This window comes from Chiloscyllium punctatum, chromosome 7 (assembly GCF_047496795.1).
Source record: "Chiloscyllium punctatum isolate Juve2018m chromosome 7, sChiPun1.3, whole genome shotgun sequence".
NCBI classification, from domain to species: Eukaryota; Metazoa; Chordata; class Chondrichthyes; order Orectolobiformes; family Hemiscylliidae; genus Chiloscyllium; species Chiloscyllium punctatum.
In genome coordinates this window covers 73,528,404-73,541,925 of record NC_092745.1, presented here as the reverse complement: position 1 = coordinate 73,541,925, position 13,522 = coordinate 73,528,404, and positions in this window count along the sequence as shown.

The window sequence follows — 13,522 nt, the reverse complement described above, 5'->3', positions numbered from 1 at the left end:
ATAAACCTTGCTTTAGAATAGTCTTTTAGTGCATTGGCTAACTACCAAATAAAAGATAACAGAGCATTGGAATGCTTTCATCCTGAACTTGCCCGTCTCAGCAAAATTATGTTTATTTAAATATTGAATTGGAAAAAAAACTAAACAGTGATAATGAGACTTTCAGATGCGATGTTAGATGCAGCCCTGTCTGCTAACTCAAGTGAACGTCAGTGATCCATTGGCGCTATTCAAAGGAAGATCAGCATCATCCCACCGTTCTCTCCAATGTTACACTTTGGACGGACACTAGCAAACACAGATGAGTGAATTATTATGTATCTTGCTCTGAACAAAATGGTCGCCACGTTCTCATCCACAAGCACACTGCTAATCCAGCATTTGCAGTCATTGTTTTTACCCTGTTTTGGAATATAGCCATGTTATGTGGTAAGGTGCAATGCAGGCAAATCCTGATATAACGTGAAATGTCACTCTTAAATAAGTACAAAATGGTGTGATATTGAAACACTTGGATTGCCCGAAGTTCTATACTTGGCCAGCACTGAAGTAGTAGATCTCAACCAAGGTTATGATGGGAATGATATAGTCTTTTGCATTTCTGAACCAGACAAACGAAACGTTATCGAGCATAACTCCTGCCTACTAGCCATTGCACTGCATTAGCTACAGTGCATGGCAAAGGGGCCGATTCGGATCAATGCTCGCTGTTGTTAAAGCTGCAGAATCTCACTCACTCAAAAGCCTCATAACTTTAAGAATGTCTATTTGCTAATATATCAGAAAACTATGCCTTGTCTAAAGGATTCTCTTTCCATGGAGATGACTAATTTTATAGCAGTCAATAGGGTGGCTAGTCCCAAACACCAAGGAGAACTTTATGAGCTCAATGTCACTTACACAATAATCGGGGAGTTAAAACACCCACACAGTATGCAGACCAAACCCATATTCCTGGTTTCATTTTGCTCAGCGTTTGAACTATTCGCTGAGGCTGCTCAGAAACAGGAATGATGTCACAAAGCTCACACTCTTTTAAGTGGTACAGGTCCTTGCCCATCTGATATTTGTCTGAACTCTAATACTTTGTAACGTATGTATTCTGCTCTGCCTTTGGTTTGGTGTTGATTCATGGTGGGTTATAATTTCACAGCTGCTGGGCGCCCTCTTCGACCTTATCCATGCAGCATTTCCTTGGGACTAGTGGCTATTCCCCCATGGGTCACGTCATAGCGGAGCCAGTTGCTGTCCTCACCTACACACTTTCCAAGTCATTATATGAAAATTCAGCAATCATGCCTTTGCAGCCTCTATAAGTATCAAAAGCCTACTCAACTATATGAAGGAACTACTGAATCCTATTCTACCCTCAACCATGTTTCCAACAGAAGTCACTGTAGAATTGCAATCAGAAGCAAGAAGTTGATTTTTCTTCTGTCTTTTCCGGGGCACCAAGAATAATTGATGCCTTCCACTACCTGCCCCGGTGAGATGAGGAGCTCAGCATGGTTGAGACTCAAGCCTGTGACCTATGATCAGTATGTCATATCAGTAATATGCTGGGTGGCAGTTCTACTCACTAGCTACTAAGGGATTTATGCAATTTAGAGTTTTGAAACATTGTCTAGCTTTTCCTATTTGAAACCATGTGACAAGTTTTATGTTAGTATTACTTGTGCTTATGTGAGGATTGTGTGAATGACCACTCACCCACACAAGCATGCTTTTGACTCAGAAATCTATTTACAATTCATTTGAAATTTGGTTTCTAATGTAGATTTGTATTTATGTTAAAGAATCTTTTAAAGAAAATAATTGATTTTTCAAAAAAAAATGTTCATTATGGGAATGGCTTTTTTTTGCTTGATGTTTACAGTCACAGAAGAAAATACTTTTTTTACAACTGCCATTGTTATTTGTCTTTTGCTCATTATTCCTAAATACTGTTCAGGATATACATTGATATTTTATATATATATATAAATGCTGGTGGTAATGTAACACTCCTCCACATTGTGGTTCTGCATTTGTTAGTATGATAATACATGTGTTTGTATTAATACTATGTTTTCTGTGTGTCAACATCACAATTAGATTATAAATCACAACTTAGAAACAAAGCAAAACATTATTTAAGTAATGTGACTTAGCCCTAACACAAAAGAATTGATTGGAGCCTTCCTGCAGTCTCCATTAATGCTAAATTAATTGTGATATTGAGTTCTCTGCTATGAAGAAACTGAATTGAAACAGTCAAATCTTAATTCATTCAGCCTCCTGTTGATTGCAGAGAAAATAAACTTTCACTCCATAATCAGGGCTAGCTTCAATGGAAAAATGGGTATTTACTTGGCACAACTGGATGAGAATTGAATGGGTTCTGCAATGAACTGTTCGCTGCTCTATCCAAGTGGCAAAATTGAAACATATTCTTGAAGTCTGTTAGTCATTATGTCACTCAGTACCCCTATACAATCTGTTTATTAAACCATAGGATTTGAAGGACATTGTTTTAAACGTATAACAATGTGTACATAGTCCAACATATTTAAATATTTGCAATAAAATCAGGAGAAACTAACTTCTGCTATAGCATGTTATGGCGAAGGGGTAAAAACAATGACTGCAGATGCTGGAAACCAGATTCTGGATTAGTGGTGCTGGAAAAGCACAGCAGTTCAGGCAGCATCCGAGGAACAGTAAAATCGACATTTTGGGCAAAAGCCCTTCATCAGGAATACAGGCAGAGTGCGTGAAGGGTGGAGAGATAAATGAGAGGAGGGTGGGGGTGGGGAGAAAGCAGCGTGAGTGGGGGTGGAGATGAAGGTGATAAGTCAGGGAGGAGAGTGGGGGAAGGTAGCAAAAAGTACAATGGATGGATAGGGGTGGGTTGAAGGTGATAGGTCAGAGAGGAGGGTGGAGTGGATAGGTGGAAAAGAAGAGAAGCAGGTAGGACAAGTCATGGGAACAGTGCTGAGCTGGAAGTTTGGAACTGGGGTGAGGTGGGGAAAGGGGAAATGAGGAAACTGTTGAAGTCCACATTGATGCCCTGGGGTTGAAATGTTCCGAGGCGGAAGATGAGGCATTCTTCCTCCAGGCATCAGGTCGTGAGGGAGAGGCGGTGAAGGAGGCCCAGGACCTCTATGTCCTCGGCAGAGTGGGAGGGGGAGTTGAAATGATGGGCCACAGGGCGGTGTGGTTGATTGGCGTGGGTTGTTCCTTAAAGCGCTCTGCGAGGAGGCGTCCTGTCTCCCCAATGTAGAGGAGACTGCATCGGGAGCAATGGATACAATAAATGATATTGGTGGATGTGCAGGTAAAACTTTGATGGATGTGGAAGGCTCCTTTAGGGCCTTGGATGGAGGTGAGGGAGGAGGTGTGGGCGCAGGCTTTGTAATTCCTGCGGTGGCAGGGGAAGGTGCCAGGTTGGGAGGGCGGGTTGTTGGGGGGGCGTGGACCTGACCAGGTAGTCACGGAGGGAACGGTCTTTGCGGAAGGCGGAAAGGGGTGGGGAGGGGAAATATATCCCTGGTGGTGGGGTCCATTTGAAGGTGGTGGAAACGTTGCCAGATGATTTGGTTTATGCGAAGGTTGGTAGGGTGGAAGGTGAGCACCAGGGGCGTTCTGTCCTTATTACGGTTGGAGGGGTGGGGTCTGAGGGCAGAGGTGCAGGATGTGGACGAGATGCGTTGGAGGGCATCTTTAACCACATGGGAGGGGAAATTGCATTCTCTAAAGAAGAAGCCCAACTGGTGTGTTCTGTGGTGGAACTGGTCCTCCTGGGAGCAGATACGGCGGAGGTGGAGGAATTGGGAATACAGGATGGCATTTTTGCAGGAGGTAGGGTGGGAAGAGGTGTAATCCAGGTAGCTGTGGGAGTCAGTGGGTTTGTAAAAATGTCGATGTCAAGTCGGTTTCATTAATGGAGATGAAGAGGTATAGGAAGGGGAGGGAGGTGTCAGAGATGGTCCTGGTAAATTTAAGGTCAGGGTGGAATGTGTTGGTGAAGTTGATGAATTGCTCAACCTTCTCGCGGGAGCATGAGGTGGCGCCAATGCAGTCGTCAATGTAGCGGAGGAAGAGGTGGGGAGTGGTGCCGCTGTAATTATGGAAGAATGGACTGTTTGACATAGCCAACAAAGAGACAGGCATAGCTGGGGCCCAAACGTGTCTGGAGGAATTTGAAGGAGAAATTGTTAAGGGTGAGGACCAGTTCAGCCAAACGAATGAGAGTGTCAGTGGAAGGGTACTGTTGGGGATGTCGGGAGAGGAAGAAACGGAGGGCTTGGAGGCCCTGGTCATGGCAGATGGAGGTGTAGAGGGACTGGATATCCATGGTGAAGATGAGGCATTGGGGGCTGGGGAAACGGACGTCTTGGAGAAGGTGAAGGGCATGGGTGGTGTCTCGAACATATGTGGGGAGTTCCTAGACTAGGGGGGATAGGACAGTGTCGAGGTAGGTAGAGATGAGTTCAGTGGGGCAGGAGCATGCTGAGACAATGGGTCGGCCAGGGTGGTCAGGCTTGTGGATCTTGGGAAGGAGGTAGAACCGGGCAGTGCAGGGTTCCCAGACTATGAGGTTGGAAGCTGTTGGTGGGAGATCTCCTGAGGTGATGAGGTTCTGTATGGTCTGGGAGATGATGGTTTGGTGATGGGGGTGGGTTCATGGTCGAGGGGGCAGTAGGAGGAGGTGTCCTCGAGTTGGCGTCTGGTTTTAGCGGTGTAGAGGTCAGTGCACCAGACTACCACTGCGCCCCCTTTATCTTCTGGCTTGATGGTGAGGTCGGGATTGGAGCAGAGGGAGATGTTATGGCAATTCCATCAGACAGAGTGGAATGACATATTTTATTACAATTTTCTTGTGTTTCTCTCATTTTTTATGTTTATTCACAGAATGTGGTTGGCAATGCCAATATTAATTGTCCATCCCTAATTGTTATTGAGATGATGTCAATGAGCTCCCTTCTTGAACCACTTCAGTCCACGGTGTGTAGGCATGTTAGAGAGAGTGTTCCAGGATTTTGACCCAGCAGCTCTGATAATGATGAAGATAGTGTGAAATCTGGAGAGAAAAGTGTGGTTTGTGATTTTTTTGCTTTTGTTTAATTGGCATCACAGACTAACATCCTTATTGTGCCAACATATCATGGATAGTGCTGGATATCAGGCATAACCTGGTAATATGGTATTTCTGATAATGAAAAAAATTATAAATTTAAATAATCTGCCGATGAACCTTGAAGATTTCAAGTTATCTTGTTGCAACTGATTACTTTTGCAGCTCTTTTGATTGGGATTGTCCTCGGGAAGATTGTTTGTGCACTATCCTTGAAACAAACAGTGTGGACAGCTACTTTCTGTTTTGTTATTGCTGGAGGGGGCACTGGATACCCATAATGGTCAATCCCAACAGCCCATTTCATACTTTATAGAACATGATCAGTCTACATTTCTCCCTCCTTTGTTGTAGTAACTTCCTAAATCTTTGAGCACAGGTTTGACAGTGTTGTATTTCCCACTGATGCATGCAGAATTGGGCAGCACATCTTTGGAATGCTTCAATCTTATTTATATTACTCACCATATAAATATCCCACACATAACTTGCATTCTCGTGGATTGGATAAATTAATAATTGATTAGCTGTAATTCTGATATTTTTGTTAGTTTCTTCCTTCAACATCCATGAACCCTGCTTGCTTTGGATGCTATCTGCTGAATGTAGACTCTCTATTTACCTTTTTTTTTACAAGAACCCCCAGGTATAGTTCTGAATACTTATTAAAGAATTTGTGCTTGGTTTTTCTAGATGCCATGAGTTTGAAAGATGCTATCAAAGGATCCCTGGGGAATTGCTGCAAATCATCTTGTAAACATGCTGTTTGTGAAGAAGGTGAATGCTTAAGGTGGTGCCTGGCATGCCAATGAGGCAGATTGCTTTGTCCTGGATGATGGTGAGCTTCTTGAATGTTGTTGGAACTGCACTCATCACACTTCTGACTTGTGCCGAAAATAGAAAGAAAGGAAGATTAAGGAATGTGAGGAGTCACTTTTTAAGACTCTTGGAAGGAATATGTTAAAGATAATATGATAGATATTGATTTGAAGAGCATTGAAAATGGATGGGAGCATTTAAGCTAGTGTACAAACATTCGAGAAGGAGCAAGTATTTCATGCAAACAATTCTCTTAAAAAGTATATTTTAAACCTGAAATATTCTGCAATATTGTCTTTGCTACTGAGTTCGTTAATTCTTTTTCTCTATCTTGTAAACAAGAAGCACTTAGAAATATTTTTGCCTTCAGCTTTGCAAAATCATATACCTTCTTTCTAATACATTTTCAACTTTGCATTGAATTTTAGTTGATAAAATAATGTATATTGTTCAAAAATGTATATTGTAAGACTCTGAAAAACTGAATAGCTTAATAATATGCCATTTTGTAATGGAAACAAGGTCAGAATTGAGTCTTTGGTAGTGAGATAGTATTTTGGTTCATTTTATTTACTTAACACAAAAACATACTTTGTACAACAGTTGGAAAGGAGGTATATTTCTCAATAAAATATTAAAATTGAAAGCTTGTGTAAATGGTGGAGATTCATTTTTATAATTTCAACTGTATATACATTCCTCTAACTTGTAATTATTTTCAAATTATGCCCTTTACTGGTGACGATTGTATAAAAGAAATAAACAACCTTTTATTTATATGGCATATTGTCATGGCCTTAGGATTCTCCAAGGCATCAAATAAGTACTTTTAAAAGTTCAATCACTGCTATTGTATTGGACAAAGAGTAAATGTAGCAGGGGTAAGTTACATAGCAATGTCTTATAAAAAGTAACTGAGATAAAGGACCAGTTCATTTCTTATTTCCCTTTGAGCAAAAAGTGTTGAGCCAAACATGTAATGAACTCCATACTTTTTTGTTCAATTACTGTTACTCCATGGGATTTTTTACATGAATAAACAGGCAAGAGTCTCGATTTACTATGTCATCTGAAATACAATGCCTCCAAAAATACCGCACACATTTCATTGAATTGTCAGCATAGACCAAATTGTCAAATCCTGGGGTGGTGTTTAAATTTGTAACTTTTTCCTGCAATGCTGACCAACTGAATAATAGTGATTGAACTTTCACTTCTAGAGACTCGTGAAATGAAAGTCTGACTGCAGTTAATGCAAAATGAATGTGGGTAATTATAATGCACTCCAAGTGGATGTACGCCCATTGTGGTAAACTGCACCCAAACCTGTAATATTTTCATAAAAGAGCACAGAATAGATGACTGGAAAATACAAAAATGCCAATGATTGTAAGAATTAAATAAACATAAATAATTTGGGCAATACTTAATATTTGGCAGTATATGATCAACTAGAAACAGAGTTGAGGACAGTGTTTAATTAACACAACAGGAGTTTTGCCTCTTGGCCGGAAAACCAGCAAGAACTCACCATTGCCATTTTTAGGAAAGATTCATGAGGATTAAATGCTCCTTAAGTACTTTGGTGGCTGCAAAAGAACTTTCCTGGGAATAAGATATCCATGGATAGAAACCCCACCCTTGAGAGTTGCCAACCAACCAGCGGTGAGTAGCTGTTTATTACGGGACATACCTGGTAATGAAGGCAGCGAGAGGCCTAGGATCACTAATGGCTGCAAACCAGAGGTTAGAAAAGGTGGGATGGAGCTCATGGGCTGGGGGCTCTGGGCTATACGTTGTGGAATACCAGCTAGGGATGATTCCCTTTGGGTATTCTTTGGGCGTCAGTTTTCCATTTATGAGCCTCAAATGATGTTGGTCACATGAGTTTTCCAATCCCAAGCTTAACTGAGGAAGAGGTGAGAATGTTGTGGGGTCCCTACACCATAGTGTCCCATCCAGTTGAATGCCTCCTTCCTCCAAATTTGATTCTATTCGATGTTTCACATATGTGACCTTTCCTCAGAACTCAGATAGTTCCTATGATAAAGAGTTGTCCACCAGAGACTAAAAATGAGAGATATTGTTGGAGCTGTAAAGGAACCTTTACGTTGCATCCCATGTTCCTTTATTGAATTGACATCAATGGACAACTATGATTCATTAAAATAATCTTTCAATAATCTGACACAATGCATTGTAATACTATTTGAAAAAGCACATCTAGCATCACCTCATGGTGAATGTTTAAATCTAATTCAGCCTAAGAAGGAACAGTTTGGGCAATCACAGTTCAATTCCTTCTAGGTGGAGATACAGATCTCAAACCGTGTACAATTTGGTGCTAATTGTCAATCTTACTCATAGGGAGAAAAGCAATCTAATAAAATTCTGTAGCACTCATCCTTTGAATGCAATGAAACTGTCAAATCGAGAATTATCAACCCAACTGTGATGAAGTATTATATTTCTTTGCACATGGTGCATTCCTGTACAATACAAGGTCAAAATTATAATCTTCCAACGAAAAAAAACTCTTGAGAATTTTGTATTAAAGTTATATCCTACCGCACATTCAATTATACTTTGGTATAATAATTAATTATTTTATTTTTATAAAAATAGAACTTGATATGACTTAAACTGTAATAAAGCGCAACGTTGAGATCATCATGACAAAAATTACCCTTTGACCATTCCCAACAAAAAGCTTTTTGAAACATGTTTGTTGTGCAGAGCAGAGTCACCTTTAAAGCCTAAGTTCTGTTCACAATTGACAGAAAACAAAAATATGGTCAAATTGTTAACTGCAAACTCCAAACAACACTATAAGAGTGCAGTGTCTTTAAGGGATTATTTCATAATTTTAATTTCTATGTTCTCTCTGTTTTGGATGATTTTGACCACGCTAGATACAATTACTTGAGTTTTCTCACCTCTTGCCCAAATTACTGTTCTTTTGGTGTCAGCCTCTCACAGTGACTGTTGACTGTAAAAGGCATCACATTGAAGTTTGATCTTTCCTAGCCTAAAATCACCGCTTTCACTCAGATATTCACCTTTTCTCATGCAAATCATTAGTACCAATCGAAACCAGATACTCTGATCGAATTTTCCCTTCACTAATTATTGGAGTCAATTGTGGTATGTCCACCACAACAACTGCCAGTGCAACTGCATCCAGGACTGTATGGCCCAATATAATACCACTCATTTAACCACAGCAAACCCTTGCACAATTTTCATACAAGGAGATAGCATGGCAATATATTGAAATGAATATCATCACAACACTCAAGTGAGAAAAATAAGTCAAAAGAAGTTTCTATTACATCTACTCCCTCCAAAAATTATAATATCTATCCCATGAAGACAATGCCACTTTAAAAGAGGATGCAGTGATCCTAAAACAATTCAGGTGTCAAGTTGCAAGGTGCTCGTCATGATAATCCTTATATAATTTTCAATCATGTAGCCTTTTCCTTGTAATAGAAAATAGCTTGAAATGCTAGACAGTAATAATGTTAGCTTACTCAATTTTGGTTCTGAACCTTCATCAATCATTCTGCCATGAAACAGGAGTGTGGTCAAAAGATTGCAAGTATTACCAATCCCCATGCACTGCAGGGAGACTCCTCTCTCCACCCTCCTCCCCTGTCATATGCAGACAACCACACTGTAATCTCGCTAAATGATTCCATTTTAATACCACATACACTTAGCACATCTCTAAATGATAATTTGAAACATCAGGGAGCAGTGCCAAACTACATATTATTACACAAAGCATAGCAGCAATGTGGTGACACTGACAAAACACTGTCACTGTAACCATCCCCTACAATAAACATCTTACCCACAGTGCTAAAAGCTGACTGAAGTAAAGAGCTCTATCGTTCAGTTCCTGACTCTTTACATCACTTTCAAATGTAAAGAAAAATTCAAGTGTACCAAAAAATCAATTCCTGCCTAATCAAACAGTCTGTTTTTTTTTACCTTACTTGCTTACCTGTAATTAGGTGCCGCTTTTTAAGAAAATAAAGATTGAATATTTTAATATCCATGTTTGCATTATTTTGCACTGCACACATTCAACCCAGATAACACTTCTCGGGTTTGCAAAAAAGCAGGTACTTTTTTAAATAATTTTTACCCTTCTCTGTTATTATTGCTGCAGTTACTATTTAATGGACACTCAATAGCATCAATGTCTTGCTTATTATTGGCCATTATTTATTTACTTCCCTCCTGCAAGAGGAGAGTGGGGGCGCCATATTATGTCCATTGCTGTCCCATCCTGATATTCACAAACACAACATTGCAAGGGACTATTATTGGATAGACTTAGCTGCCAGAATCCAGGCCAGCTTTCTACCTAAATCCAGAGGCACTGAGTAACATCCTCTTTGAAATTAGCAGACTGGGAACTGTAAGTGGGGCTTATTCAGTCAGTCTGGTTGTACCAAGAAGTGTATTTATTTCTTTATTCTAATTCTGTTTCCATCTTATATCGACAGTATGTCCTAAGCACAATAGATAGGAGTATGAATGTCAACATTACTTCTGCCATGGTTGCCCTCTGGCTAACTTTTAAATGAAGCTGAAATATGATAATATAAAGTAGTCTCTTCTGCCTTTATTCAAATTTGTTTTTGCTCTTTCTTCCTGGTTCATGTTTTCCATCCTTCTTGCTGCAGTTGCTCAATTGTGAAAACTGACATAACTCACCTGACTAAGTTAAATGGCCTTGGGTGGTGGGGCAACTATACTGGTAAAATCACAAGTTGACTTTTAGGAGTCACTTCAGCCGCCAAGCCTTCCAGTTTCTTAAAGTCAGCTTTAGCAATTTTATTTATATTTTGTCCCAACTTCTAATTTCTATCCTTGTACTTCTGGGGATGTTGACTTCTTCTTGAGGTATACACCAACCAGTCCCTCTCTGATATCTCACTCTGGAGACTGATTTCTTTTTGAGGCCAGCCTGAGAGTGTAAAAATAAATTTATTCAACTATGAAGAATCAAAGTTGAGTCTTATTCACTCCTTACCCAGTATCCTTTCCAGTACACACTTTGCAACAGGAGACACCAATAAGTGAGCAGAAGTCAGAACCCAAACTGATTACTCTTTTCACTGGGACCAATGCAGTGAAGCCAATTGTATGGCCCTTCCAGCTGAGATCAGTTTGTGCTCATCTGCTCTGCCTCCTTCTTGTGCACCAGGGATTTATTACACTTTTTAATCCCTTCATTTAGTAAGTTCCTTTTTGTAATGTAGATCTAACCAAAAACTCTTTGTAACTATCATTGCTTTTTCTTTATTCAGCAATGAAAATAAGCCTTAATAATCACATTGTAACCTAAAAATGTCAGCTCAAAAAACTATAATTAAGGCACAAATGCAATAAACTATAATGAACATTAGAATGACAACTCTTTGTGTTAAAATATTAAAGTGATGTATATTGCACTGTTTATGGGAATCTAAATGAGTTCAGCTTATTTCTCAAAGATTCATGACCACTGTCCTAGTTAAGTATCTTTACAATCACGGCACTTTACTGCTCTCAGTTTAAAAGGAAAGGCTGAAGAATTTGCATTCTGACTGACATAACTCTGAACCACAAATGTTCTTTCCCTTGCAGTGCTTGGTGTTGTCCTGAATCATATAGGTCAGGAATGTCCAAGGTCCACACCCTGTGCTTTTAGCTGTTTGCAGCTCATAAGAATATTCCTGGATTATGTGAGGTAATTCAACAAGGAATCCCATTCTTAATTGCAATCCTATGATTTTAATGGTTTCAAATAATATTAACAGCGCACAGTGGGTGCTGATGAGGTTCAGTGGTAGCATCCCCATCTCTGAGCCAGGAGGCCTGAGTGCAGAGATAAAAAAATAACATCCCTGAGCAGGTCGATTAGAAACAGGCTATGGGATGGGCTCTTGTGTATCATGATAGTGTCTCAAAAGGTCTGTGGTCGAGTCCTACCCGTGTCAGAAAGAATCAGAACATGCCTGACTGGATTGATTTAAATATGTTTAAATATGCTGTTATCTGCTCACCATTCGGATTGATACATAAAGTGTGTCCAGTGGATAATTACTGAATAGTTATTTTCACCTGTGGCATTCTGTCTCAGTTAGTGGCTTTTAGCAGACATGGGGATAAAACTGGAAGCAGTACTTGTCAAAACAACTAAATGAGATGCCTTGGCATATGGTAGCTTCATTTAACCACACATTTAACCATTTTGTCACATGACCCTTTCACCTCTTTGATCTGGTTTAAATCCAGTCTAGATTGATAGGATAGAGATCCTTTTCTCTTATGGCAATAAAGAGAAATGCACCATCTACAAAATACACTTCAATAACACACCAAGGTAACATCATCAACAACTTCCAAACCCACCACTTCTATCACATCTAGAAGGTCAAGATCACATGGGAACACCATAATCTGTAAGTCTCCCTCCACATCAAACCATTCTGACTTGGAACTGTATTGCCATTCCTTCACTATTGCTCATTCAAAATCCTGGAGGTCCTTTCATTATGGATGTACCTGCACTTGATGGACTACAGTAGCTCATGAAGGACACCAACATCTTTGCCAGGGCATTTAGGGATGAGGAACAGATGCTGCCCTTCCAGTAATGCTCACAACCCAGGAAAAGACTAAAACAAAGTAGGGGAGTTTCACATCAGTTTGGTTATTGGATTCCAATATAAATCTACCCCAAGTTAGTAATTGGGCATCATAGTCAGATAGGCTCCTGAATAAGTGAGCATGGGAGATAGTGAAAGATTTTGCAGTTAGGATGTTGTCCAAATTTAGAACTGAATTATATTGTTAGGGCTACATCTGACTAAGCAGTGCTTACTGCTAACCATACAAAACCTGCAATGAAAAGAATATTTGAATCCCTAGCACTAAAATGCCTCACTTTGATGAGTACGTGATTTACAAAAAAATGCTCTATTAAAGAATTTGTCAGCTTGATCTTTTTCAGTAAAGAAAAAATGATTATTTTTCTGAAGGTTTAATTGATTGACATTAAAAGTTGGAAAAAAATAAAACATATCTAATCTTACAAAGCTGCTTGGTACTTGTAGGCTTCACCATTCACTGCAGGCTCTCCTCTATTGAAACTGGCAGCTCACATTTTAGCTTTGGACTGACTCTGTCATCCTGCCCAGAATGTTCCTGCCACTTTACATGAGAGCTCTTCACAGAAAGACACATGTAGTTCGAATCATACAATCAATAGAACACTTAATGGACAATTAGGGAACAGCTGTAGGCCTGTCAGAGACCCATCTGTACACAAGTTGAACAGCCTCACTCAGGACAGGGCCTAGAAAACAAAGTAAATTGCTGCAGGGCATTGGTGCGTAGTACAGAAATAAGCTCTATAAAACATTATTGTGGGATTCATTCATTCCCTGTTATAAAAATTTAAACAGGTGCAAGAAATTAGACAAATTCAGGGAAGGGCTTTTGTCAACACACTCTTAGAAATGAGACGATGAATTGATGAATATATTTTTTGCAATTTGATCCTGATGTAAATAAAATCTTCCCATA